This window comes from Lampetra fluviatilis, chromosome 2 (assembly GCF_964198595.1).
Source record: "Lampetra fluviatilis chromosome 2, kcLamFluv1.1, whole genome shotgun sequence".
Lineage (NCBI taxonomy): Eukaryota > Metazoa > Chordata > Hyperoartia > Petromyzontiformes > Petromyzontidae > Lampetra > Lampetra fluviatilis.
In genome coordinates, this window is record NC_136276.1 from 1,730,398 (window position 1) to 1,754,861 (window position 24,464).

Sequence of the window (24,464 nt, forward strand, 5' to 3'; positions counted from 1 at the left end):
CCTCAAACTCAACCCATGAGTGCAGCGCATCCCGGGATATAATGGGCGTCATTGATTCGAACGCAGATTCTGATCAGCAATCTTCGACGATTGGGCATGCACCTCCCGAACGCGATGCCACGTGCAAGGGGATAATGAAGGGCTGCCATTGTGTGGGAGGGGGGGTGGGAGAGGGATCTCGTTCCACGGCCCCCGAATGCGCCAGAGATCTCAACAGATCTCGCGAGCTAAGCGGGTCTCGGCCTGCTTTGGTGACCGGTTGGGTTGCGTTGGGTGCCGTCCGCGCCCTCGCTCAGGTGCCGGTCAGCTGCTGCGTGGGTGAGATGCTGGCACGTGGAGGGCATCGCAGCGGAAAATCCATTGCTGTAGTTCACTTGAGCCCGGGCACTCGGCAGCCAGCATTGTGTGGGGAGGGATCGCAGTTGCGGGGGAGGGAGAATGCGTAGCAGAAAGTGTGTGTGTCGGGAGAGTGTGTGGGGAGAGTGTGTGTGAGTGTGGGGAGTGTATGTGTGTGTGTGGGGCGTGTGTGTGTGTGTCGGGAGAGTGTGTGTGTGTGTGTGGGGAGTGTGTGTGTAGGGCGTGTGTGTCGTGAGTGTGTGTGTGGAGAGTTTGTATGGGGAGTGTGTGTGTGTATATGGGCAGAGGAGAGGTGGAGGTAGTACCTATTGAGAGTGTGTGATGATAGTGTGTGTGTGGGGAGATATTTGTAGGGACAGTGTATGTGTGTGGAGAGAGTGTGTGGGGAGAGAGTAGTTATAGTGTGTGTGTGGGGAGTGTGCATAGGGGAGTGTGTGTGGGCAGAGAGAGTGTGTAGGGGAGAGAGTGTGTGTGTAGGAGAGAGTGTGTGTGTGGGGAGTGTTGTGTGGAGTGTGTGTATGGGAGTGTGTGTGTGTGTGTATGTGTGTGGAGTGTGTGTATGGGACTATGGGAGTGTGTGTGTGGGCAGAGAGAGTGTAGGGGAGAGTGTGTGTGTACTGTGTGGAGTGTGTGTATGGGAGTGTGTGTGTGTGTATGTGTGTGAAGTGTGTGTATGGGACTATGGGAGTGTGTGTGTGGGCACAGAGAGTGTGTGTAGGGGAGAGTGTGTGTGTGGAGTGTGTGTATGGGAGTGTGTGTGTGTATGTGTGTGGAGTGTGTGTATGGGACTATGGGAGTGTGTGTGTGGGCACAGAGAGTGTGTGTGTATGGGGAGAGAATGTGCGGGGGGAGCGAGAGAGACAGCGGGGGTGGGGTGTGGGTGGTGGTGGGGAGGAGGAGGGGGCGAGTTGAGAGAGAGAGAGTGTAGGGCAGAGAGTGTAGGGCAGAGTATGCAAGGGAGAGAGCGAGAAGGGAGAGGAGAGTGCGTGTCGTCTCCCACGGCCTCGCGAGGTGCAGACGACACCACAGGCGCTGTCACGTTTTGGCGGGAGACACAGAGAGACACAGAGAGACACAGAGTGACAGAGAGACACCAGGAGACAAAGAGAGACACCGGCAGACACAGAGAGACACAGAGAGACACCGGCAGACACAGAGAGACAGGGATACACTGGGAGACGGAGAGAGACAGAGAGACACCGAGAGACAGAGAGAAACAGATAGACAGAGACACCGGAAGACACAGAGACACACAGCGAGACACCGGGAGACACAGAGAGACAGAGATACACTGGGAGACACAGGGAGACACAGGGAGACACAGAGATACACAGAGAGACCGGGAGACACAGAGACACACAGAGAGACACACAGAGACACCGGGAGACACAGAGAGACACAGAGACAGAGAGAGAGACAGATATACAGAGACACCGGCAGACACAGAGAGACATAGAGAGAGACAGAGAGACGCAGAGAGACACAGAGAGACACCGGGAGACACAGGGAGACACAGACACACAGAGAGAGACACAGAGAGAGACATCCGCACCATGAGTGCGCGATGCTGTTCTCAACGTCCCCAGGTGAAGAGGAGGAGGAGGAGGCGGCGAGCGTCGCCTTTGGAGTTGAGGGGCCAGAGTCGGCATCGCCTCGAGCCCCCCACCACTGAGCCCCCCACCACTGAGCCCCCCACCACTGAGCCCCCCACCACTTGACGGGGCCGCCGCTCCTGCCAAAGTGATTGTCGCCGCGTCGACGATCGAGACGACGACGATGAAGACGACGAGGAGTAGAGGACTTAAACCGTAAGACGTGTTGTCTGTGTGTGTCTGTCTGTGTGTGTGTCTGTCTGTGAGTGTGTCTGTGTGTCTGTGAGTGTGTCTGTGAGTGTGTCTGTGTGTGTGTGTCTGTGAGTGTGTCTGTGTGTCTGTGAGTGTGTCTGTGAGTGTGTCTGTGTGTGTGTCTGTTTGTCTGTGTGTCTGTGTGTGTCTGTCTGTGTGTGTGTCTGTGTGTGTCTGTGTGTCTGTGAGTGTGTCTGTGAGTGTGTCTGTGTGTCTGTGAGTGTGTCTGTGAGTGTGTCTGTGTGTGTCTGTGAGTGTGTCTGTGTGTGTGTCTGTGTGTGTCTGTGTGTGTGTCTGTGTGTGTGACTGTGTGTGTCTGTGTGTGTGTCTGTGTGTGTCTGTGTGTGTGTCTGTGTGTCTGTGTGTGTGTGTCTGTGTGTGTGTGTTGTCTGTGTGTGTCTATGTGAGTGTGTGTCTGTGTGTGTCTATGTGAGTGTGTGTCTGTGTGTGTGTGTCTGTGTGTGTGTCTGTGTGTCTGTGTGTGTGTGTCTGTGTGTGTGTTGTCTGTGTGTGTCTATATGAGTGTGTGTCTGTGTGTGTGTCTGTGTGTGTGAGTGCGTGTGTCTGTGTGTGTGTGTGTTGTGTAAGTCTGTGTGTGTGTCTGTGTGAGTCTGTGTGTGTGTTGTCTGTGAGTGTGTCTGTGTGTGAGTGTTGTCTGTGTGTGTGAGTGTGTGACTGTGTGTGAGTGTGTCTGTGTTGTGTATGTGTGTATGTGTGCATGTGTCTATATGAGTGTGTGTCTGTGTGAGTCTGTGTGTGTGTGAGTGTCTGTGTGTGAGTGTGTCTGTGTGTGTGTCTGTGTTGTGTGAGTATGTGTGTATGTGTGTATGTGTCTGTGTGTGTCTGTGTGTATGTGTCTGTGTGTGTCTATGTGAGTCTGTGTGTGTGTATGTCTGTGTTTGTCTGTGTGTGCCTGTGTGTGTCAGTGTGAGTCTGTGTGTGTGTCTGTGAGTGTGTATGTGTGTCTGTGTGAGTCTGTGAATGTGTCTGTGTGTGAGTCTGTGTGTGTTGTCTGTGTGAGTCTGTGTGTGTGTATGTCTGTGTGTGTATGTCTGTCTGTGTGTGTATGTCTGTGTGTGTATGTCTGTCTGTGTGTATGTCTGTGTGTTTGCGTGCGTGTGCCAGTCGACTCGGCCTCAAATGGGTACCTGGTGCGGATGCGATGAACATCGCCACTGGGGAGACAAAGGCGGCCGAGCTTGGTGCAGGCCACCCAGCCCCTCGTGTGCCGTGCCGGCCTTCATAGGTGCTTCTCGCTAACAGCACTTACCTCAACAGTTTGTTAAGGTTATACGGAGAATCGTTGTGTTTGTTATTGTGTGTCAGTGGGGAGCGGTGGTGTATTGGTTAGCGCGCCGCACTACGAACCTGGCGACCCGAGATCGATTCCCGCTCACGGCCAACACCACCAGTGACGATTATCTGGACCGGTCCTGGGCCTCCCCTAGGTCGATTCAGTCTCAAATGAGTACCTGGTGCGGTGTGTAAACATCGCCACTGGGGAGACAAAGGCGACCGGGTGTGGTGCTGGTCACCCCAAAACTAAGTTATACGGGGGATCTTCGTCCTGTCCATCTGTGTGTGGCTGTGTGTATGTGTGTATGTATATGTCCGTCTGTGTGTGTGTTGTTTCTCTGTGTCGGTCTTACAATGTGTGTGCGTGGTGCTGGCCACCCATCCCATCGTGTGCCGTGCCAGCCCTCATAGGTGCTACTCGCGAACAGCACTTGCCCCAACAGTCTGCTAAGGCTATAGGGGGATCTTTGTCTTTGTGTTCGTAGTACAGTGTTTGCTGTTCGTGCGTTTGTGGGTCTTGATTTTAGTGGATCTTGATTTGGAGCCGACGTACCAAACTGTGTGCTCGTGCATTTAAACATGCGACAGCACACACACACACTAGTGTACACACACACACTAGAGTACACACACACACACACACTAGAGTACACACACACCAGAGTACACACACACCAGAGTACAGAGTACACACACACACGAGAGTACACACACACACGAGAGTAAACACACACACTAGAGTACACACACACACGAGAGTACACACACACACTAGAGTACACACACACACTAGAGCACACACACACACTAGAGTACACACACACACACTAGAGTACACACACACTAGAGCACACACACACTAGAGTACACACACACACTAGAGTACACACACACACACTAGAGTACACACACACACACTAGAGTACACACACACACACTAGAGTACACACACACACACTAGAGTACACACACACACTAGAGTACACACACACACTAGAGTACACACACACACACTAGAGTACACACACACACTAGAGTACACACACTAGAGTACACACACACACTAGAGTACACACACACACTAGAGTACACACACACACTAGAGTACACACACACACTAGAGTACACACACACACACTAGAGTACACACACACACACTAGAGTACACACACACACTAGAGTACACACACACACTAGAGTACACACACACTAGAGTACACACACACACTAGAGTACACACACACACTAGAGTACACACACACACTAGAGTACACACACACTAGAGTACACACACACACTAGAGTACACACACACACTAGAGTACACACACACACTAGAGTACACACACACACACTAGAGTACACACACACACTAGAGTACACACACACACTAGAGTACACACACACACTAGAGTACACACACACACTAGAGTACACACACACACTAGAGTACACACACACACACTAGAGTACACACACACACTAGAGTACACACACACACGAGAGTACACACACACACTAGAGTACACACACACACTAGAGTACACACACTAGAGTACACACACACACGAGAGTACACACACACACTAGAGTACACACACACACTAGAGTACACACACACACTAGAGTACACACACACACTAGAGTACACACACACACACTAGAGTACACACACACACTAGAGTACACACACACACACTAGAGTACACACACACACTAGAGTACACACACACACTAGAGTACACACACACACTAGAGTACACACACACTAGAGCACACACACACACACACTAGAGTACACACACACACTAGAGCACACACACACACACACTAGAGCACACACACACACTAGAGTACACACACACACTAGAGCACACACACACACACTAGAGTACACACACACACTAGAGCACACACACACACACACTAGAGTACACACACACACACTAGTGTACACACACACACTAGAGTACACACACACTAGAGTACACACACACTAGAGTACACACACACACACACACTAGTGTACACACACACACACACTAGAGTACACACACACACACACTAGAGTACACACACACACCAGAGTACACACACACCAGAGTACACACACACACCAGAGTACACACACACCAGAGTACACACACACACTAGAGTACACACACACACACGAGAGTACAGAGAGAGAGAGAGAGAGAACGAGACTCAATGCCTGGTCTGACACTTGTGATGAGACAAGGCAGTGAAGAAGGCTGCCTCTGGTGTAGGCCATTCGGTTTCAAATACAATGCTCCATATATTATTATTGTCAAAACGTACTCTTTGGTTCTTTCGGTAAAGTCACGTAGGTACATGTTTTGCCACGGGTACGTGTGGTTAATGCAGACTTGATGCATTACTTGGTGTTAGAACATCTCAACACCTCCCTGTGTCATTGCCAAAAGGGGTAAAACACGTCATCTTATTTTATTTACACCTCGAATCAATCGAGTTCCACGTTGATTTCGTCTCACCAGCTGAGAACGCCACCAGAGGACCCAAGATAGAGGAGTCTCGTTCGCCAGAGTGATGGGTGTCACCGACATTAAGGAAGCAAGAGCGTAAACAACAACAACAACAACAACGACGACGATGAATTTAACTTAAATCAGAGCGAAAACAACTTCCGCGTGGCACTGTGGAGCATTGTGGGTACTGGAATGAACGCAGACGGCCCCAGTGTCTCCGCGTGCGAATCGGACGTTCTTCTTTTGAACTTCACATCGGTGGCCCATGACCTGTCAACCTCTCATCAGTGCCCTACCTTGTTACAGACAAATTCACACCGTATTGGTCAAACCCGTGTCCCCTTATACATCTCAACGTTCATCCTATACACTACACTATACACTACTTTACACTACACTATACACTACTATACACTACTATACACTACACTATACACTACTTTACACTATACACTACTATACACTACACTATACACTACTATACACTGCACTATACACTACACTATACATTACTTTACACTACACTATACACTACTTTACACTGCACTATACACAACTCTACACTACAATACAGTACACGACTATACGCTACTTTACACTGCACTCTACACTACTATACACTGCACTATACGCTACACTGTACACTACTACATACCTGTCAACCCATTATCAGTGCCCTACCTTACTACAGACCAATCCACCCCGTATTGGTCCCCCCTGCCCCCTTATAAATCTCAACGTCCATCCTACAAAGTCACCATCACAAGGGAGAAAAGCACAAATCGACAAACTAAATGTTGCCCGTGCCGAAACGGCTGCACGTCGTATGGAGCTGACAACTCACTTTCCCTGGGCAAGAACACGTGGTCACACCGCGTGGATCGACACGACGTGGGTGCCTCACCACAGCTTCCCCGCACCAACATTGCCATGCAGCAGCAGCAGCAGCATCAGCAGCAGCAGCATCAGCAGCAGCAGCAGCATCAGCAGCAGCAACATCAGCAGCAGCAGCATCAGCAGCAGCATCAGCGGCATCAGCGGCAGCGGCATCAGCGGCATCAGCGGCATCAGCAGCAGCAGCATCAGCAGCATCAGCAGCAGCAGCATCAGCAGCAGCAGCATCAGCAGCAGCAGCATCAGCAGCAGCAGCAGCATCAGCAGCAGCAGCATCAGCAGCAGCAGCAGCATTTGTGCCGCTTAGGCAGGCAAAGCAAAGCGCCGGCCTCCACCTTGTTGGGTCTCATCGGCGGACTGGGGCTCGTGAGACAAACGCCGCAGTGGTTGTTATGATTGGCTCCTTCCCCACCCCCCCTCCTAGGTCGACTCGGCCTCAAATGAGTAGGGTGCACGATGATGTTGGCACAGCGCTCGGCTTCTGAAGCCAAGAGAGCGGTGGGGGTGGGGGGGGGGAGTCTTTACGCGTGGCGGGTTTGGCTGTGAATGAGTGCGCTGTGGATGTGTCGGGGCTGTTGCTCTTAGCGAGGGGATATCGAGGGATATGGGGTTTATTGGCGGGCTGAGAGGGAGAGAGGGGGGGGGCTATGGGATGGAGGAGGAAGGGAGGTGGTGGTGGGGCGGGGGGAGCAGTTATCGCTGTTTACGCCGCTAATTGGGTTCGCGCTGCCGTGATTTATAATGGGGCGAATTTGCCGCCGAGGAGAGGGGAGGGAGGAGGAGGAGGAGGTCGCGAGTCGGGATGAGAGACGTTCCGAGCGGCGAACATTAGCGGGGAGCTGCGTGTCGGTGGGGGTAGAAGGTGGGGGGTGGGGGGGGTGTTTGTGTGTTAATGCGTGTGAGTGTATTAGTGTGTGTGTGTATTAATGTGCTGGTCGTGGTGTGTGTGTGTGTGTTTGTCTTCGGGGAGCGGTGGTGCAGCGGTTAGCGCTGCGCTTCGAAGCCGGCGACCCCGAATTCGATTCCCACTCATTGCCAACACCGCCAGTGAACCGGTTCCGGTCCCCCCCCCCCTAGGTCGACTCAGCCTCAAATTGAGTACCTGGTGCGGTGTGTAAACATCGCCACTGGGGAGACAAAGGCGGCCGGGCGTGGTGCTGACCACCCACCCCCTCGTGTGCCGTGCCGACCTTCATAGGTGCTCGCTAACAGCACTTGCCCCTACAGCCTGCTAAGGCTATACGGGGGATCTTTGTATTGTCACTGGACGTGTGTGTTTATACCTGCCTTATTATCGCGTGTGTATTAATGTTTACGTATATATGGTGTACTTATACGTATAAACAAATGTGTGTGTGTAGAATAAAATGTGCTAGAGACTGTATACATATACTATTACGTGTATCGTTTAATGCATAGTTATGTACAGTAAAGACAATTGTGTGTGTGTGTTATTGCGTCTGTATCCATTGCTCCAGTAATTGTCTGACGATGTGTTATGATGTAGCAATGTATCGGTTGTGGATTGATCAAAGTGTGTCATTTACGTATGCGTGTGAATTCACGTTCGTGTGTCGGCGCAATGATAATATTGTGTCTCTGTGTTTGTAATTGTGTGGTCGTGTATGTGTATATTTATATACATGTGTGTACATATCATATATACACGTGGAGTTTTGCTGTTTGCTATTATTTTTCATGTTAATTTTGCGTGGGGAGCGGTGGGGCAGCGGTTAGCACGCTGCGTCGCGACCCCCGGTTTCACTTCGGGGTACACGACTCACCACAGTGGCGCCGCCGCCCTATTACAGAAAACATTCACTGACCAGCGAGGTGAAGTATGGACAAACGATCCCCATGACCGACACAGCGTGGAGGTGGATTGACAAAAGCTCTCAATCATCATCATTATTATTATTATTGTGCATGTGCGTTTTATTTTACGTGGGTTATCTGATTAAAGTGCAGTAATGTACGTAGTCATATCCGATTAATATTGTATGCGCATGTGCGATATGAATATAAACTGGTGTGCTGTTTGTACGCACTGCACTGCATGCACGGGTAACTGGTATTGCAATTGTTACCCACGGCGAACATCAGTGGCGAGTGATATCTGGAACCGCTCCTAGGCCCCTTATTGTGCCTGGGAAGACAAAGGCGGCCGGGCGTGATGTTACCAACCAGCCTGCTTGTGTGCCGTGCCGGCCTTCATAGGTGCTCGCTCACAGCATTCACCCCGACAGTCTAGAATTCGACAGGGCCGATGTATCTCCGTGTCTCCGTGCGAGTGTGTGATGAGTGTGTTTAAGATGTGTATGTATATAGGTGCCGATGTTAACGCATCCATGCCTGTGTCTGTTCATTTTCTGCCTATGTATATATCATACTGTAAGTGTATCTATATTTGTTATTATGCAGAGTGTGTTTAGTCGTGTGAATGTGTGTCCTTATGTATCTGTGTGTTTTTCCATGCGCGTGTGTGAATCAACGCGCGTGTGTTATGTGGGGAGCGGTGGTGCAGTGGTTAGCACACTGCGCTGCGAACCCGCCTATCCGAATTCGATTCGCGCTCATGACCGATAACAGTGACGATTATCTAAACCGGTCCTGGTCATCGCCTTGGTCTACTCAGCCTTAAATGCGTACCTGGCGAGGTGTGAACATATCGGCACAAGGGGAGACAAAGGCGGCCGAGCTTGGTGCTGGCTACCCAGCCCCTCGTGTGCCGTGCCGGCCTTCATAGGTGCTACTCGCTAACAGCACTAGCCCCAACAGTCTGCTAAGACTATACGGGGTATCTTTGTCTTGTGTGTTTATGTATTTTGTTGATGTGTGTTGCTCATCGTGGAGCGTGAAGACATCAATAAGGTGTCCATTCGTGAGTACACGTGTAATCACGCGTACATGTGTATCTATGTGTGCGTGGTTCACGTGTTGGTTTACTCCACACGTTACGCGTGTGCCTTGAGCGTGTACCCGTGGCTGTTAGTGAACAGGGGGGGCTTGCCCCTGCCAGCAGTGAGCAATTGCGGAGCTGCGCCTTAACCTTGAAGCTAAACGCTGCAGCTCGTTTGGAGAGTTCGGAAGGGGGGAAATTGATTCGATCACGACTTCGAGACGAGATGCGCTACACCGGCTACCTATTGAGGGCGCCACGGTGGCTAGGAGATGTTAACTACCTCGCCTGGTACACAGGAAGTCGTGGGTTCGATCCCGACCCTGACGCCTGCTGCTGCTGCTGTGTGTTTGGAGTTTGCGGTGTTTCTCTCGCCGTGGTCGCGTGGATTTTTCTCCGGGTCTTCCGGTTTTTCCCACCGCGTTCAGAATCAACATCGCGCGTTCAGAGTATTTGGCTGCTCCGCATTTCCACGTGAGAAGCCGCTTGGCTGAGCTCTCGTTTGTGATATCCAGGTCGCTTCTGGAAACAGCTATATAGCTCAGTGGGCATTACCTTACCGGGTAAAATAAAAATAAATGTTTATATTCATTAAACATAGCATTGCTTACGTATGCAAGTGTGATGATCTTCCTTCACACCCGTACGTAGCCAACCGTACTGCACATCTACAAGAATCTGCACAATTCCTCTGCATCCCACCTTGCCGATCGGCACGTGCACCGGTCTCAACAGACCCAGATCGACACCGTCTACGATCCGCAGCCCCACGGCGACCTGCTGTCACCGCCGCGTGGACGCCTCGTGCTATCGGCTCAGCGCAGTCTCGGGGTCTCCGGCTCCGAAGACCCGGAGCGCGTTACCGGCTCGCGTTCGGGGATCCATCGCTGAGCCTTGATGCAGTTTTGCAAGAGACTTTAAAACGGTGTCGTTCCAAAGAGCTCACCGCGCGTGATTAGTGCGCATTCGCGATGGACCAGAACCCGTAAGAGTGTGCGCTAGGAAATGAGTCGCTTTGAAATTCCAACGGGAAGAGACACAAGGCGATGTTAGCAAACCAACGTGCTCCACTGCTAAATAGCGGTAGTCATCGTTCAACAACCGTCATCGGATCATGCACCACCACCGTACACCCGTAACCATTATTTCAATCGGTTATCAGTGTTGTCGTTTAACAGCCCTTGTAAGAAGAAGGGTGCTAATTGTGTCCTTGCGCGCGTGATTCCATCAGCAGCAGCAGCAGCGGCGTGAGTCGGTGGCCAGATCCTCAGTGTGGAGGTCTCCTGATGGCCATGACGAGAGGGCTTCAGCAGAGAGAGGGAGGGAGGGAGAGATCCGTCTCGGTGCTGCTGTGAGATCGAGTAAATATACGAATGTGTCGTCAAACCCGCCACCACATGACACGGCCAATTAATCATGTGGATGTCGCCTGATGAAGCTAGTTGTAGTTACTGGTGAAACGTCGTACTCGGATTGTAAATGTTGTGGCTTGGCTCTCCAACATACCGGTTAGTGCTGTACTAGTACACTACACTATACACTACACTATACACTATACTGTTATACACTACACTATTATACACTACACTACACACTACACTACTATACACCACACTATGCACTACACTACTATACACTACACTACACGCTACACTATACACTACTATACACTACACTACTATACACTATAATATACACTACTATACACTACACGCTACACTATACACTATACTATACACTACACTATACACTACACTATACACTACACACTACACTACTATACACTACACTATACACTACACTACTATACACTACACTACACACTACACTATACACTGCTATACACTATACACTACACTACTATACACTACACTATACACTACACTACTATACACTACACTATACACTACACTACTATACACTACACTATACACTACACTACTATACACTACACTACTATACACTACACTATACACTAGACTATACACTAGTGCTGTACTAGTGACGAATTGGCCACGTTCTGTTTACGTGACAACCCTTACTAGTTGGCTGTGTCGGGTGGAGGCGGGTTTCACGACACATTCACATGTTTACGCGATCTTACTCCATCACAAAACTGTATTACGATGTCTTTACTACTATTATTATTTTGGACGTTCGCGTCGCTCCACTCTGTCCGCGCGGCAGCGTCCTTCGAGGTCAGGGAAGAGATTCTGGGATGGTGACAGCGGCGGCCGCAGAAACCCAGAAGGGGAGATCGGCACTTGAGCTGGCGGCGATGATGGCTCCCTGCTGAGGTCTCGGTGGCTGATGGTGGCCGCGGATGGCCATGATAGAGGAGGGGGTTGGGGTGAGATCGCGTAAATATATGAATTTGTGTCGTTAAACCCGCCACCACCCGACACAGCCAACTAGTAAGGGTTGTCACGTAAACAGAACGTGGCCAATTCCTCTCTAGTACAGTACTAGTGTGTAGTGTATAGTGTAGTGTATAATGTAGTGTATAGTTGTGTAGTGTATAGTAGTGTATAGTGTAATGTATAATGTAGTGTATAGTTGTGTAGTGTATTGTGTAGTGTATAGTTGTGTAGTGTATAGAATAGTGTAGTGTATAGTGTAGTGTAGTGTATAGTTGTGTAGTGTATAGTAGTGTATAGTGTCGTGTATAGTGTAGTGTATAGTGTAGTGTACTAGTACAGCACACCGGTGGTTTGTTGGAGAGTAAACCCACAATATTTACAATCTGGGTTACGACGTTTCGCCAGTAATTACAACCAGCATCATCAGTCATCTAACCCCAAAAACCTCGATTATGGATAATATTGGTAGCGAAGGCCTCCTCCTACGTGTTCAACTTTGCGCGGATGTCTTTGCTGATATTTAGGTGACAGAATGTTCGCCACAACAGGGAGCCAATGTGATTGGCGTGCTAACGTACACTCATGATGCGTATGATTGTATCCGTGTGTGCACGTGTGTTCACGTGTGTTCACCAATATCGGTGGAAATCGCGCGTGTGCATCACATGCGGATTATCCAATAGCCGGGCAGCGGCGGTGGCTAAGTTTGTTTGTATGTATGAACGTTCAACCTCTTTCGCACCGTACGTACGTAGCCAACCGCGCGATTCCTCGGTGTGTCTTCGCACGTGCCCGCCTCCCTGATCTCGAGACCATCAGAGACCGCGGAGGCTCTGAACGTCTGCAGTCCTTTTCATTTCCCCTAAAGTACATTCCACCAATATTTAACTTCGTAATCGAGCCGTCAACGGTGGGCTTTTCACTCCGCATGGAAACACCCACGAGCACTCGTTCAGGTGGCAGCAGCGGCAGTGGCAGCAGAGCCCTTACACGGCGTGACAGCCTCGCGGCCACGGCGATGCGAGGCCACACACGGGCCCCAGACCGTCGCAGACGCCACGGAACCATTCACGAGGATTGAGCGCCGCCCCCATCCACCCCACGGCGGAGATCGCGATGACAGTGATGGTCGCGGCGATGCGCCTGCAGCTGATGATGATGTTGATCATGATGATATTGCTGCTGCTCTGGTTGCTGTTGCTGATGATGATGTTGTTGATCATGATATTATTGGTGTTCTAGCTGCAGCTTATGGTCATAATATTGATCATGATAATATTGCTGCTGTAATTGCTGTTGTAACTGCTGCTGATGATGCTAATCGTGATATTACTGCTGCTCTAGCTGTTGCTGATGGTGATGACGATCCTGCTGTTTCTGCTGATGATGATGATGTTGATGATAACATGTCATGCTGCTGGTGATATTAATGATGGCATTGCTGCTAGTGATACGGATACTACAGATGCTGCTGATGTTGATGATGCTGCTGCTGATGATCATATCGACATCACAAGGCCGCTTGCTTTTGATGATGAACACAATGACGTTGCCGGCGATGGCGACAGCAGCAATGGTGACGGTAGTTCTGCTCGTGACATCCCTCCTCTTGCTGATGATGCGTTCAGGAATATTGGAGCTCATCAGCACCGGCAGCCTGGATAGCGTCACGCCGATGAGAACATGAAGATGGGAAGGGAACCGCCAAGGTGGCCGTGAAGACTCCCACGTGACGCAGGTGAGTGGCGCAGATCTACAGGCTCACTTAGTGCCTAGGAGATGTTAACTACCTCGCCTGGTATGCAGGAGGTCGTGGGTTCGATCCCGACCCTGATGACACCTGCTGCTGTGTATTTGGAGTTTGCGTGTCTCTCTCTGATTATCATCATCACGGTGGCTAGATGTTAACTACCTCGCCTGGTATGCAGGAGGTCGTGGGTTCGATCCCGACCCTGATGACACCTGCTGCTGTGTATTTGGAGTTTGCGGTGTCTCTCTCTCTCCCCGTGGTCGTGTGGATTTTTCTCAGGGTCCTCCGGTGTTTCTCTCCACATTTAGCATCAACAACACGCGTTTTAGAGTATTTGGCTGCTGTGCATTTCCACGTGATGATAAGCCACTTCGTTGAGCTGTCGTCTGCGATAGCCACGTCGCTTCTGAAACAGAACTACGTATCTCAGTGGGCCTTACCTGGTTAAAATTAAAAACGAAGTTTTATTGGCAATTATTACAATCGGGATCAGGAGTTGATTTCCCACTGAGTAAAGTACTCTGAGCTATGAATGGATCTCGTTAACACGGGCGACTCGGCCGGGAGACGTCAACAGCAAGCCCGAACAAGTGGAGGGTTAACAAATAAACAAACCCACAGACTTTGTTCTGCTGGCATGGGGCTGTTGAAACCAAAGCGCTCGGTGTGGCTTGGAGGACGGAGTGAGCGGATCGCCCTCGCCGCTGATGTTAAAGCCGTGGCGTGGAATCGATCCAGGTATTTTTTCGCCTGTGATTAATCCCGGGTTCTCTAGCATAGCGAGATCACGATAGACTCACATAGAGACCCATAGACTCACATATAGACCCATAGACTCACATAGAGACGCATAGACTCACATAGAAACTCATAGACTCACATAGAGACGCATAGACTCACATAGAGACCCATAGACTCACATAGAGACGCATAGACTCACATAGAAACTCATAGACTCACATAGAGACGCATAGACTCACATAGAGGCTCGTAGACTTATATAGAAACTCATAGACTCACATATAAACCTATAGGATCACGTAGAGATATATAGACTCACATACAAATCCACAGACACAGACAAAGATCCCCCGTATAGCCTGAGCAGACTTTTGGGGTAAGTGCTGTTAGTGAGCACCTATGAAGGTCGGCACGGCACACGAGGGGGTGGGTGGTCAGCACCACGCCCGGCCGCCTTTGTCTCCCCAGTGCTGATGTTTACACACCGCAGCAGGCACTCATTTGAGGCCGAGTCAACCTACGGGTGACCCAGGACCGGTTCAAATAATCGTCAACGGCGTTGGCCGTGAGCGGGAATGCAACTCGGCTCGCCGGCTTCGTGGTGCAGCGTAGCGCAGACCCCTACACCACCGCTCCCCACGTGGAACAACCGCGCGATCGCATCGAGACCAATACACTCACAGAGGCTGCGCCGTGATGAAGGCGGGTTGTCGAGTGGAGCGACTCGATGATGATCGCCAACGACTGCACAACAACAACAGCAGCAGCAGCAGCGACTCGGAGTGCGATATGGGAGGTTTTAATTTGGCGATATTCCAGCTGCGAGGCCGAGCGGTGTGTCTTCAGGAGTTGTTCTGTGAGGTCGTCTTCCGGGGGCCGCTTCTGTGACGCAGGGTGGTGCACTGCTCGCTGCGGAGCTTCGAACTCGGGGGGGGGGGACACGCCTTTGTCCCGTGACGACGCTGATAGCGCGACATCACAAACCTCATAAAATATGCATCGTTCTCTCATTCAAAGGGGCTCATTGATCCATCCCTTAGCTCCCCGCATCCACCCCCTCTCCAAAATATCCACACCCCCCCTCGACCCCCCCCCCCTGCACCCCCCCCCCCCCCCCGTGACCTCTTCTCTAACGCCCCCCCCCACTCGGCCCTACTGTGGCTCCTCACTCCTCGTTGCTCTGGGCACCCCCAACCCCCTCCTCGTGGTGATGGAGCGTTGCCCCCCCCCATTCCTCATTGTTGCCGTGCAGTGACCCATGTCGCATAGGGTGAGTGGGTGACTGTGGGTGACCGTGGGTGACTACGGGTGAGTGGGTGACTGTGGGTGACTGTGGGTGAGTGGGGAGAGCGTAGGTGACTGTGGGTGAGCCGTGAGTGGGAGACCGTGGGTGACTGTGGATGAGCGGGTGAGTGAGTAAGTGAGTGAGTGGGTGAGTGAGTGAGTGAGTGGGTGGGTGGGTGGGTGAGTAAGTGAGTGAGTGGGTGAGTGAGTGAGTGAGTGGGTGGGTGGGTGGGTGGGTAAGTGGGTGAGTGAGTGAGTGGGTGAGTGAGTGAGTGAGTGGGTGAGTGAGTGAGTGAGTGAGTGGGTGGGTGAGTGAGTAAGTGGGTGGGTGGGTGAGTGATTGAGTGAGTGAGTGAGTGGGTGGGTGGGTGGGTGAGTGAGTGAGTGGGTGGGTGGGTGGGTGAGTGAGTGAGTGAGTGATTGAGTGAGTGAGTGGGTGAGTGAGTGGGTGGGTGAGTGAGTGAGTGGGTGGGTGGGTGAGTGAGTGATTGATTGATTGAGTGAGTGGGTGGGTGGGTGGGTGAGTGGGTGGGTGAGTGAGTGGGTGAGTGAGTGGGTGAGTGGGTGGGTGAGTGAGTGATTGAGTGAGTGAGTGAGTGGGTGAGTGAGTGAGTGGGTGGGTGGGTGGGTGAGTAAGTGAGTGAGTGGGTGAGTGAGTGAGTGGGTGGGTGGGTGGGTGAGTGGGTGGGTGGGTGAGTGAGTGAGTGGGTGGGTGGGTGGGTGGGTGGGTGAGTGAGTGGGTGAGTGAGTGAGTGGGTGGGTGGGTGAGTGAGCGAGGATTCGGTGAGGGGCTGATGGTTGTATCGGGTGAGTGGCAGCATAGTGTAGCGGTTAGCACAACGCTGCATTACGAACTTGGCAACCCGGGTTCGATTCTCACTCATGGCCAACAGCAGTGACGAATATCTGAACCAGTCCTGGGCCTCCCCTAGGTCGACTCAGCCTCAAATGAGTACCTGGTGCAGTGTGTGAACATCGCCACTGGGGAGACAAAGGCGACCGGGCGTGGTGCTGGCCACCCACCCCCTTCGTGCGCCGTGCCGGCCTCCATAGGTGCCCGCTAACAACACTTGCCCCTACAGTCTGTGAAGGCTATACGGGGGATCCTTGTCTTTCTGTGTTTGGTGAGTCGGTGTGAGAAGGTGTGTGGGTGAGTAGACATTGGTGAGTGAGCGTGTGAGCGGCTGAGCGTGGATTGGAGTGAGACTGTGTTTTTGTGTTTTTTGTTTTTGCTGAGTCGGTGAGGGTTGGGGTGAGCGTGGGTTGCGGGTGAGTGTGATAGCAGGTGAGTGTGAGTGTGTGAGTGGGTGAGCATCGGATTGGGTGAGCATAGGTTCAGTTGGGGCGAGTGTTTTGAGTGTGAGTTGCGGTGAATGGTTCAGTGTGGGTTACGATAGATGGGTGAGTGTGTAAGCGGGTGAGTGTGTAAGTGGTGAGTGTATACGTGGTGAGTGTGTAAGTGGTGAGTGTGTACGTGGTGAGTGTGTAAGTGGTGAGTGAGTTAAGCTTCGGGTGAGTCGAGAAGCGGGTGTGCATCTGGCGAGTGAGTGAGTGAATGAGCACTTGCTCCGGTGAGTGAGTGCGGTTTTGGGTGAGTGTGGGAGTGTGCGAGTGAACGAGTGAGCGAGTGTTCTGGTGAGTGGGTGAGTGTGTGAGTTTGGGGTCAGGTGAGTGTGGGTTCGGATCAGTCAGCGGCTGAGTGAGTGGCTCATCCGGGTGAGTGAGGGAGTGTCTCTGGGTGAGTGAGTGAGTGAGTGTGTGAGTGAGTGTCTCTGGGTGAGTGAGTGTGTGAGTTTCTCTGGGTCAGTGTGTAAGTGTTTCTGGGTGAGTGTGTGAGTGAGTGTCTCTGGGTGAGTGTGTGAGTGTTTCTGGGTGAGTGTGTGAGTGAGTGTCTCTGGGTGAGTGTGTGAGTGTTTCTGATTGAGTGTGTGAGTGCCTCTGGGCAAGTGTGTGAGTGAGTGTTTCTGGGTGAGTGTGTGAGTGAGTGTGTCAGTGAGTGTCTCTGGGGCTTGAACCGGCAGGACACTGCGATGCTGTTCTGTTTGCCACTCCGAGTGTCGTCTCAGCAGCAGGGGTCACACATGGAGAGAGGGTTCCGTGAGGGGTGGGGGGGTGTGTGTGGGGGATGTATAAGGGGGTGAGTGGCAGCAAGGGGGTAGGGGAGAGAGCAAGAGAGAGAGAGCTGTGTGGATAAAGGGAGAGGGAATTAGAGAGCGGAGACCGTTTTGTATACACGGTGAATGTGAAGGCTCTGTGAATAGGCGTGTGTATCATTTCTCTGGGGACGTTTGCAACCACGAACCCCACATCCAGAGTTCGACTCCCCGGCCACATCTGTACCGTATCCCGTACATTGACTCCGCCTTCAGGGAGCAAAGGCCCCCAATGTGGTGTCTAAACATCAGCACTGGGGAGACAAAGGCGGACGGGTGTAGGGGTCATGCACGTGGTCACACGCATGCTCGCTGACAGCACGTGTCACAGCCGACAGCAGCGTTGTATGGAAGATCTGCGCTCTCTGCGTTCTATGCCATTTGCCTTATACAATAAATATTAGCAAGGTTTGTGACGCGGTGATTCAGTGGAGTTGCCACCTGTCCTGGTTGGCCCCGGACAGTGCCGGGACTTGGCGCCTGTGATGGGGTGCCAGGGAGTTGATCCGTGCCTGGTCCCCCGGTCGGTTTTGTGTCGGACTTTGTTGCAGAGCACCGCGCAGTTTGCTCCACAGTGGACCAGGTGACCCCACATCATCATCAATATTTTAATTTGCAGAGCCCGAATTCATCCACGTTTAAGCAGAAACCCGAGTGTAATATCACAGGCGTCGTTGTGGCCAGACCGACACCACCAACTTGAGACGTTCACTCGAGAACCCAGTGCCATCGGCTTGGGGACTCGGATTCGAACCCAGCTCGTGACAGCGTGGCTGGCCTAGGGTCCCTGACAGGGCCGCCACGAGCCCCCCCCCACGTGTGAACGCGATCTGAGCGCGGCTGCGGGAGCCCCGCATGGACCTGGGGACCAACTCAAAACTCGAGTGGGAAGATCTGGGATTGCAGCTGCTCCAGCGGTATGGGGAGAGAGGGGAAGACCAGGGGATAGAGGGGGGATCAGGGGTGAGAGACCAGGGAAGAGATGAGCGGGGGAGACCAGGGAAGAGTGGGAGACCAGGGGAGAGAGGGGAAGACTAGGGGAGATAGGGGGATCAGGGGAGAGAGATCTCAGGGAGGAGAGAGAGATGGAGACCAGGAGACAGAGGGGGAGATCAGGGGAGAAGAGAGTGGGAGGGGGAGTTATGGAAGAGAGGGGGGAGACCAGGGGCCAAGGAGAGAGAGAGAGAGAGATGGAGGTGGCAGAGAGAAGGGCGGCCTCGGCCTGAGGGCCGTGGTGCTTGTGCGCTTTGTCGCCATGTGAGCATGCCCTCTGACCTCACTCCGCCCAAAACCTGCAGCCAATCAGCTGAGTTAAGGGGCAGAGGTTTCCAAGGATGACCCCTGACCCCCTAGAGCTCCCTGCATTCCTGGCCTCTCTTCCCTCTCCTCCTCCTCTCGCCCCTCTCCCATCCTCCCAGCTCTGAGTGAATACTTGTCAATGCCCCCCCGAGCGAGGGATGGGGGGAGGGGTGTCGAGGGGGGGGGGCTCATGATTCACTGCCCCTCTGGTGAATGGATAAATTGTCACGATTTCAGGGACCGACATTTTTGATTCATGAATCGATTTATTTCCTTGGCCTCGTCTTGTTTATATTGAGGGGCGGGGGGCGGGGGGCGGGTTGTAATTGCTCAGCCTCATTTGTAGACATGTGTTGGCCTAATTAGCCTAATCGTTAAACCGCGGTCTCATTTGCATATAATTTGCACACTGCGTAACCAAAGTCAACAACATCGCACCAACAATCGTCATGGATCTGGCAATGGTGCTGGTGGTTAGTGTGGTGGTGGTGTTCCAGCGGTGGTAGTGTGAGGAGCGGTGGTGTAGCGGTTTGCTCGTTGTGCTAAGAACCCGGCGACCCGAGTTCGATTCCCGCTCACGGCCAAGAACAGTGACGGTACTGGGCCGCCTCTATGTCGACTCAGCCTCAAATGAGTACCTGGTGTAGTGTGTAAACATCGCCACTGGGGAGACAAAGGCGGCCGGGCGTGGTGCTGGCCACCCACCGCCTCGCGTGCCATGCCGGCCTTCATTGGCGCTCGCTAACAGCACTTGCCCCAGTCTGTTAAGGCTATACGGGCGATCTTTGTCTTTGTGTATGTCGATCTTGACACCGCTGGTACCAGCTGATGACTCGTCACAGCGGTGTCAAGATCAGCCTCTGTGGAGGAGGCTCGTGAAGGACGCTGCTGCTGCCACTGGGCAGTTGGAGGCAGTCGCCATCCAGCAAAAACGAAGGGCGGAGAAGCGATGCTCACAACAACGAGCGGAGCACCTGGCGGCTAAAACACAGCAAGTTGGCAGAGTAGGGGGGCACAGCTGATGCATCAGCCAGTCATCTCAGCCAGTCAACTCGTGGCACCTGCAGGGTCTGCCCCGTGACCTGCCAGCGGGCATGTCACTTGGCAATCAAAGTGCACCTTGCCTGGCACAAGCGCAGTGGTGAACGGCGGTTGTTGTTATACAGTATCCGGTGGTGAGTGCGGTGGTGGTGGTGGTGTGGCTGTGAGTGTGTGTGGTGAGATGTCGAGAGTGGTGTGAGTGACTCGAGGTGGTGGTGATATGCCCGTCAATGATGAATGCGGTGTGGTTGCTGTGTTTAACGGAGAGTTGGTTGAAGGGGGGATGGAGGGTGGGGGGATGGAGGGGGAGGGGGGATGAAGGGGAGGGGTAACCGGATTAGGAACCATCTGTCCCACTCACGTGGGCCCCTCCCCCCCCTCACCCCCCCCCCCCTTCTTTCCGCCTCAGCACTCGACGACTTTCCATCGAACTCCTCCTCCGCCACTTCCACACTCCCAGGGCAGGGACGAGAAGCCACCACCATCACCACCATCACCACCATCACCACCATCATCAGCAGCAGCAGTCAGCACCACCAAAAGTGTCCCCCGCCGTGTCGTCTTAACAGACCTTTGGGGCAAGTGCTGATCGCGAGCCAGCCTAGGAAGGGGTTGAGTGGCCACCCTCACGCCCACCCGCCAGTGGCGATGTTTACACACAGCACCAGGTACTGATTTGAGGCTGAGTCGACCTAAGAGAGGCCCAGGACCGGTTAAGATAATCGTCGTTGGTGTTGGCCGTGATCAGGAATCGAACTCGACGGGTTCGTAGGATAACGGGCGAGTCGCTACACTGCACACAGCAACAACAATGCCACCAGCATCAGTGCCGCCACCACTGCAACCACTACCAGCACCACCACCATCGTCTCCACCATTTGCACCAGCACCACCACCACCTTTGATGTTCTTGTTCCACCATGCCCGTCCTGTCGCGTGCTTTATTGACTCACGAGATGTAAAGTCGAGCGATAAATAATAATTCCATGGCATCCCAACGGGACCGTACATTTGGGTTGTCACTTATAACTTGGCAAAATTCCAGCGCTGAGAACGTGGCGTCAATCGTGGCTGTGATTGCGGGCACGGGAAATGTTTCTCGTGTGGATCATCAGCAGCATCAGCATCATCAGCATCGTCAGACATGGGCAATCCACTGCCAAGCCACCACTACCAAATCTCACAATCCAGCGATGTAAACTAAACCATTTTTTTATTATGTTGCCAGGTAAGGCTCACTGAGCTGACATGTCGCTCAGAAAATGACAGGTCAGCGAAGTGGCTTATCGCGTGGAAGTTTATAGCAGACAAATGTATAGCAACCAAACACTCTAAACCGTGATGTTGATTCTAAATATAGAGGGAAAAGCCGGAGGACCTGGAGACAATTCCACGGGACCACAGAGAGAGAGACACCGCAAACTCCAAATATACAGCAGCAGCAGCAGGCGTCAGGGTCGGGATCGAACTCACGACCTCCTGTATAACCAGGCGAGGTAGTTAACATCTCCTAGCCACGTCACAATGTAATGACCCACGCTTGTATTAACAACACGCCTCCTTCACGTATCTGCCTGTCCACCACCACCACCAACATCATCATCGTCGTCGAGACGCAGGGCCATGGCGTGGTGGTGCTGCTGGACGGCAGCCTCGAGAGTGGACGTCCAGGCCAACAGCGCCTCTCCACAACAATAACAACAACAACAATAATGACAAACACTTATATACCGTGTATATGTATGTGTGTGTGTAATGCACATGTATTTCTCGCACAACCTATTGGCCCCAACGGCCTTCTGGGAGTGCATGCTTTCAGCAGAGTTTATTATGCACGAGCAAGTGAGAGGAGAGGCGAGAGGGTGAGTAGGAGGCATCTGAGAGCGTAGGAGAAAGGGCAGGTGGGAGGCAAGATGAGATGGCAGGTGAGAAGAAAGGTGAGAAGAAAGGTGAGAGGGCAGGTGAGAGGGCAGGTGGGAGGGCAGGTGAGAGGGCAGGTTAGGGGGCAGGTGAGAGGGTGGATGAGAGCGCAGGTGAGAGGGCACGCTAGCGGACAGGTGATATGGCAGGTGAGAGGGTAGATGAAAGGGTAGATGAAAGGGAATGCTAGTGGACAGGTGAGAGGGCAGGTGAGAGGGTAATTGAAAGGGTAGATGAGAGGGCACGCTAGCGGACAGGTGATATGGCAGGTGAGATGGCAGGTGAGAGGGCAGGTGAGATGGCAGGTGAGAGGGCAGGTGAGATGGCAGGTGAGAGGGCAGGTGAGAGGGCAGGTGAGAGAGTAGATAAAAGGGTAGATGAGAGGGCACTTTAGTGGACAGGTGAGAGGGTAGGTGAGTGGACAGGTGAGAGGGCAGGTACCATTGTCTCCTGGGATTCACAGAGCGGTGCCATCGGTGTCCAGGTCTCCCCCCGCCCCCACAGCTCTTCCCCCCTCCACCTTCCCCCACTGCCCACCCCCCCGCGTCCCCCCCCCCCCGCGCCCCCCCCTCCACCCCGCGTGTCGTCGCTGTGGTCCCAGGGGCGGAGTGCGGGAGACAAAGACGACTCAGAGCGCAGGGGGAGTGCGGGGGGGGGGTGAATTTGGTGCGGGGAGGGGAGGGAGGGGGCAGGGGGTGGATGTGGGGGAGGGATGAGGCGTGGAGGAAGTGACGATGGTGCTGATGATAATGATGACGATGGTGCTGATGATGATGACGATGGTGCTGATGATGATGACGATGGTCCTGATGACGATGGTGCTGATGATGACGATGGTGCTGATGATGATGATGACGATGGTGCTGATGCTGATGACGATGGTGATAATGGTGATGACGATGGTGCTGATGATGATGACGATGGTCCTGATGATGAGGATGGTGCTGATGATGATGACGATGGTGCTGATGACGATGGTGCTGATGATGACGATGGTGCTGATGATGATGACGATGGTGCTGATGATGACAATGGTGCTGATGATGATGATGATGACGATGGTGCTGATGCTGATAACGATGGTGCTGATGCTGATGACCATGGTGCTGATGATGATGCTGATGATGACGATGGTGCTGATGCTGTTAACGATGGTGCTGATGTTGATGCTGATGATGACGATGGTGCTGATGCTGTTAACGATGGTGCTGATGATGATGCTGATGATGATGATGGTGCTGATGACGATGGTGCTGATGATGACGACGATGGTGCTGATGATGATGATGACGATGGTGCTGATGATGATGACGATGGTGCTGCTGATGATGATGATGATGATGGTGCTGATGATGGTGCTGATGATGATGGTGCTGATGATGATGGTGCTGATGACGATGGTGCTGATGATGATGACGATGGTGCTGATGATGATGACAATGGTGCTGATGATGATGATGATGGTGCTGATGATGGTGCTGATGATGATGGTGCTGATGATGATGATAAAGAGGATGAGCGTGGGGAGGAGGAAAATAATGATGGTGATGGTGCTGCTGCTGCTGATGATGAGTGGCGGAATGACGATGCATCGGCGAATTGTTGATTATAATGATTCTGTTGTTGCTGATGATGATGATGAGGAAGAAGACGAGTTATCGAACGATGTAACTGAAGATGATGCCTGCAGCTCGAATGGCTTTTGATGATGATGATGATGTTGCTGCTGCTGATGCGTAATATGATTGTGATGATAATAAACATGCTTATGATGTTGCTGCAGATGCTGCTACTGCTGATGATGAATAAGTGGATGATGCTGAGGACGAGGAGGAGAACGAGGAGGAGGACGAGGGGGCCGGGAGTGGGGGGCTGGAAGATCGAGGGGACTCGGTCCCGCTCCGCTGCTCGCGTTGCCGTGGTGACGAGGAGAGCGAGGAGTTTGGGTGGACGAGGAGGAGGAGGAGGAGAGGGTGAAGGGGGAGTGGGGTGAGGGGTGAGGGGGCGAGGGGGGGAGGGGGCGAGGGGGATGGGAGCAGCTGTTTGGCTGCACGGCGGGTGGCGATGATGGACGGGAGAGGTTAATTTGTGAATAAACTTTTGTCCATTTTCATTTTGCA

At 52.6% G+C, this 24,464-nt stretch overlaps 1 long non-coding RNA gene across 1 annotated transcript; it reads left to right on the plus strand.

Moving 5' to 3' along the window:
* The first annotated feature begins 1,290 nt into the window (after nt 1–1,290).
* Nucleotides 1,291–24,299, plus strand: LOC144939142 (uncharacterized). The gene is made up of 3 exons (XR_013638341.1): nt 1,291–2,165; nt 13,785–13,894; nt 24,128–24,299. It is a non-coding gene; the product is annotated as an uncharacterized LOC144939142 (long non-coding RNA).
* Nucleotides 24,300–24,464: the final 165 nt, after the last annotated feature.